This window comes from Lathyrus oleraceus, chromosome 7 (assembly GCF_024323335.1).
Source record: "Lathyrus oleraceus cultivar Zhongwan6 chromosome 7, CAAS_Psat_ZW6_1.0, whole genome shotgun sequence".
Taxonomy (NCBI): Eukaryota; Viridiplantae; Streptophyta; class Magnoliopsida; order Fabales; family Fabaceae; genus Lathyrus; species Lathyrus oleraceus.
This window is the reverse complement of record NC_066585.1, coordinates 384,692,856-384,698,833: the sequence shown is the minus strand read 5'-3', so window position 1 is coordinate 384,698,833 and position 5,978 is coordinate 384,692,856. Positions and strand designations below refer to the sequence as shown.

Here is a 5,978-nt window from a genome sequence, read left to right as displayed (position 1 = left end):
GTTAGTTGTAGAGGAGCGGTTGTGAAACGATGATTCCCCCCTTTCCATTGAAGTAGGGGGGATCCTTCCCCACCATTACGGCCTATTATTGATAGGTATTTTACTGATGCTGAATGTAGCTTGCTTACCAAGACACCCACTTGATATGCTAGTCGCCTGAAAGAAGAGGCGACGATGCGAAGCTTCCCTCCCCCCTATTGTCGAAGTACTCGACACTACTTTGATTCAAAAGGTAACTGAAGGTACCCGACTTTCTCCAGTTTTCACAATCGTAATCATTTATCAGTCCATCCATAAACCTTTTTTTCAATAATTCTATCCACCCCACTAAAAGGAACTCTATCAGAAACTGGTACACCCAAAAGGTGAGCATACTCCTCCATGGTAGGTAACAGCTGATAATCAGGGAAAGTGAAGCACCGGTAAACAATAGAACTGAACCAAAGTGAAGTGAATACCATCCTCAACATTAGTAGATAGGATAGATAAAAGTCTTCCAAAACGGTCTCTAAAACCCTTAGGATCATCCACAAAAGATGTTAGCTTGCTCAATTCCATGAGATCAGGGCATCTGAAATTATATTTCCGAGTAGTCCTCCTTCCAATATCCATGATGAAAATATTTGTGATTTTTGCAACAAGAGTCTCTAAGTTCCTTGAAAATTGAGTAAAATTCTTATGAATTCCATTAGTGCATGATGCAACAATCACAAATAAGGTCATACAAAGCACACAAACAAGGTCCAAAGGTTCATAGTCATGAGCGTGGAGCCAAGGGTAAGAACCAAACCATAATGTATTTCCTAAGGATATAATCACCTGAAGAATAAGGTTCTAAAAATTTCCCTGAGTCGTAATTCCATCTTTTGGATATTATCGGTTTATACGACTACTCGTCAACCAATAATATTTTCTGAAGAGAAACTCGTCCGAGTGTAGTATCGTGTAATAACTACTTGAAGTGTACACCGGAATAGACATCGCACTACGTCCTAAAAGGCCAAGATGGGTTAAGGGTTCTAAGGTCCTCGGCTTCTCAGGCTCCTAGGTCGGAAAAAGTAATGCCAACTACGACTACTCGTGTGACATCAGTAATCCTAAAGGGGCCTCCACTGAATGGGGGATCTCAAGTCAACTTATTAAGGATTAACTCCACATAAGCCAAACATGAGTATACCACCCTCCTATCATAAGATCTCTTAAGTCCGGGTATCAGACTTATCTTACCACAAAGAGATCACCAAGCACTAGATAGAACAAACAATAACAAACAACAACAAACATAATATATGCACAAAAAGAAGGATGAGCTTAACCCACTAGGGACTACTCCCCAACATATTCTCCACTTTTCTGGAGCGGTAAAATTTTTGGGATCAAGCTATCAATTAACTTAACTCGGAAAGAAAGAGTTTCCATCATGCTTTTATTGTTTCCAAAGGGAAAGAGAAAAAGTACGAACAAAACCCAAAGAAGTTTTAAAGCAAAAATAATAAATAGGGAACAAGGGCTCGGGGGTTAGTTATGCAAAGGGAAGATATTAGCATCCTAAACATCCATGGTACTCCATGATAACCTCTTTGAAAATATGGATATTTTAGCTTGAAAAAGGTGTTATTTGTTAAAAGATTGGAGGGATGGGAAAAGAAGCATTTTTATTATGATTTGGTGTTTGCCATGACTTTTAAAGTCGCATGCCTACATACCAACAAAGTGAAATGGAGGATCAAAACCTCGTAGTTCATGGAAAAAATAACAAAAGGGGTTTATTCTGATTCATTTTTATGGAAAAAGACATTTTGTCATTTTAAGGAGAATACTCAAGTAGTGGACTACTTGATGATACTCAAATTGTTTTGATTCCTTTATTAATGTACTTTAAAATAAAATGAAAGTCCAAATGGACAAAGGAAAAAGAGCATAAACATAAACAAAGGTCCACAGGAACAAAGAACAAATATGATACGAGATGCTAAAATAAAAGAATAAAGTAAATAACAATAAATAAAAAGCATGAAGTAAATGACACTAAAATAAAGTTTATATAATAAGATATTAGTAAATGTTAGTGAAAGAAGAAAAGATGTTTTGGTCATTTTTTGGAGAACACTCAACTATCCACTCACAAGCATGAAAATATGAACCTATACATCATTTATGAGAAGGGATCAAACTTGGATAAAATCAACAAGTATGCCACTAGCTCTCACAAATGGAAAAGGAGCAAAATTTTCACACAATAACATGAGGAATGGGAGACTTACAATCTCACTTATAAAAATGTCATTGCCCTTGGGAAAAATTTAGCGCTATGTTAAGCAATCATAATTGGACTTATGTAGAAGTCACAACTATCTAAGGTCGGCCAATAATAATGTTTGTGTTAATACATGCTAGAGAAATGATATGTAAATCATCCTCCTAAAGCTATGCCACACAAGAAAAGAAAAAGAAAGGGGAAGATCAAGCACAAAGTCTAGGAGGATGGTCAATTAATTTAATCCATATTTCATGATACTTAGGATAAAATTATGCATCAATCCAAAGTACTTTAAATGATTCATGATCACTTAGAAGGTAGATTTGAAATGATGAAAGTTCATCAAGCACCAATCCACATATCATGAACAAGATGGACACATATCCATCCAATTAATTAAAGGGAAAAGAAGGGGATGAAGAAGAAAGGGGACAAGACAGGTCACACCCAAATTAAATCACAAATTTGATCAAGTCATCATCAAAATCAATCATCCATTTTGGTGGATTAGGGTTTTCACCCCATCAACACCCAAGATCCATTGAGTTTGATGATACTTGAAGTCAAAATCATCAAGATTCAAGGCCACATAAGTCCACAAGGTCAAACAAATTTAAAATGCAATTAAAAGTATTTTTAAATGATTTTTAAAATGGAAATAAAATGGAAAATCCACAAAGTCCTTCAAAACACCAAATAAATGGCCAAGAAAATTATGGAAGGTTGGAAATAAAATGAAATACATATAATAAAATTCTTATAATTTTAAAATGCAGAAAAGAAATTTAAACCAATTATAACAAAGGAGAAAATAGAAAATTCATGCAAAATAGAAAATCAATGAAATAAAATGTGGAAAAATAAAATCAGGTGAAGAAAAATAACAGAGAATTTTAGAAATTATTTTGGGATTTTTTGGAAAAAAATGAAATTACTACGAATTTTTAAAGAAAAAGAAATTTAAAATAATAAAAGAAAAAGAATTAAAATCAGAAAAAACCAGGAGCATGATAACACTGAAGTTTACCGTATTTTCGACTCCGATTTCACATGCATTCTAGTTGTTTTATTATCATTTTGTTGTGTTATTGCTATGTTTTTCTTTGTTTTCAGGTTTTTACTTTAATCGGAGCCCCGATCGAGAAAAGGAGCGAAAAAGAACCAAAAACCCTAAAATTCAGCATTTTGTACTTGTGGCCTACCCCATGGTTGGCGCCATAGACCCTGCCATGACGTGTCCAAGATCAACTTCCCTCAACTTCCACGTTGCCCAATACTTCCACTAAGGCGCCTCATTTTGTGCTTGTGGCGGGAGCCACAAGAGGAAAGTTTTTACCTCCCATTTTCAAGTTGAAGGGCATCCTTGTCATTTCCATCTTTTTACTTGCTTATAAATAGAAACTCGTAATCACTTTTACAATCATCCAAACTTAGAGCAGAGGCAAACTCAGAGCAACTTTATTTCACTTAGGCATATATTCAGTTTTATAAAGTGGTAATCGCTTCGCATTGGAGTGTTACCACAATTGTGTAATCGAGTCTGTGATAGAGTCTGTAATCGAGTTTGGAGCACTTTGGAAGGAAGTTTATCCTGCCGCCATTTTCATTTCCACTTTGCAATTTATTCAACCCTCCGATTGGAGCAGGTTTTTATTACTTGTCTTTATCTTATTTATTTTCCTGCACTCGCTTTACTTTATTTATTTCCCCGCACTCGCTTTACTTTGTTTATTTCTCCCACTCGCTTGAAATTATTTATTTCTCGCACTCGCTTTAAATTATTTATTTCTCGCACTCGCTTTACTTTATTTATTTCCTCGCACTCGCTTTACTTTATTTATTTCCTCGCACTTGCTTTACTTTATTTATTTCTCGCACTCGCTTTAAATTATTTATTTTCCGCACTCGCACTACTTTTATATACTTTCCGCACTCGCACTACTTTTATTTATTTTAATGCACTTTTATTTTACCATGTCTAACTAAATTTATAAGGTTAGAATGGAAGGATCGTAATTGAACCAGTAATCCGTACAATTGTTAGTAGAATCACTTAAGGGCTATTTTAACTTTCAACTTAAGTTTTCCCGCACTTATATTTCGTTGGGTAAGATCGAAAGCCGTCCAACGTCTTTTTAAACATAATTGTTTTTAATTATTTCAAAAACAGCGAAAGCGCTTTGTTTAGTTCGTTAGGAGTTTTTAACATTAAGAAGAAAAGAGATTTTAAAACTATTTTCGAACGCGTTTATAAGTTTAGAGTCTGGTTCTTAAGGACCTCTTTTGGTTAAGAAATCCAGGTTATAATACTTTTCAACTTAGTCAAGATACTATATTTCTTAAAAATAGGTTTACTACTCTAACGCAATGCGCGCCTTTTTATAAGTGACAATAAGAGGGTTTTAGGGAGCACAACTCGGTTCTGATTACGCGAAAGCGACAGTTCCTGTTAAATTAGTTCTTTTCAAAGTAGGAAACATTGCCCATAAGTAGCTCTATTAGCAAGTACTTGGATTATCCATTGATTACGTGAATTACATTCGACCCTGTCTTTATTAATTATATCTTTATTTCAATACTTTACTTTTCATTGCACACTCCAAAAAACACCTATTTTGATTTCTTTTGATAAACACCATAACGATAGATAACGATAGATTGACACTTGGTCTCTGTAGATTCGATAATCTTTTATATTACTCTGACGCGTTCGTATACTTGCGAAACACCCGCATCAAGTTTTTGGCGCCGTTGCCGGGGACCAATTTCGTCAAATTTCATTTTCCTGTTGTTATATCATTTAGACTTAGGCTATTTCCCGCCGGTCAATGCGAAGAACTCGCAGCACCGGAAGTTTAAGCTTAGTATACCCTCTGGCGGAACCTGAACGTTACGCTCGCGCACGTTTATTTTTTCATAGAATTAAGAGAGCTATGGCCGAAGATCAAAACCAAAGACCTCTTAAGGATTTCGCTCAACCATCTAATGAAGAACCTAGTTCTAGTATTGTAAACCCAACCATCCCAGCTAATAATTTTGAACTTAAACCATCCCTGTTGCAACTAGTGCAACAGAGAAAATTCGCGGGTCTCGCTACTGAGAACCCAAACCAACATTTAAAAATATTTCTTCAATTAGCAAAAACTTTTAAAACCAATGGAGCTTCTCCTGAGGCAATACATTTAAGATTATTTCCTTTTTCCCTCAGAGATAAAGCCCTATCTTGGTTAGATTCCCTTCCACCCAATTCCATTACGACTTGGGATAACCTTAGAAGAGTTTTTCTTGCTAGATATTTTCCCCCGAGTAAAACCTCCGTTCTTCGAAACCATATAACTAGATTTACCCAAAACCAAGGAGAATCGTTGTTCGAAGCTTGGGAGAGATATTAAGAGTTGTTACGAGCATGCCCACATCATGGCTAAGAAAATTGGTTAATCATGCAAACCTTCTATAATGGACTTCATTAAAACACAAAGATGACCATCGACGCTGCCGCAGGCGGTGCCCTGATGAACAAACCTTATCCTGAAGCTAGTGCCCTCATCGAAGATATGGCTCAAAACCATCAATCATGGGGAGTCGAACGAGCGACAGTTGAGAAAAAGGAAGCCCAAGGAGGAGTGCATGAACTAAGCTCTATACACATGATGCAAGCTAAAATGGACGCATTAACCCTCAAAGTCGAGCATATGTGCATAAACCCGAATACTGTAGC

The 5,978-nt window shown here is 36.0% G+C and overlaps 1 non-coding gene across 1 annotated transcript; it reads right to left on the bottom strand.

The window, feature by feature from the left end:
* Positions 1-5,577: 5,577 nt before the first annotated feature.
* LOC127109328 (small nucleolar RNA R71) lies at positions 5,578-5,684 on the bottom strand. Its single transcript, XR_007796642.1, has one exon. It is a non-coding gene; the product is annotated as a small nucleolar RNA R71 (small nucleolar RNA).
* Between the last annotated feature and the right edge of the window lie 294 nt (positions 5,685-5,978).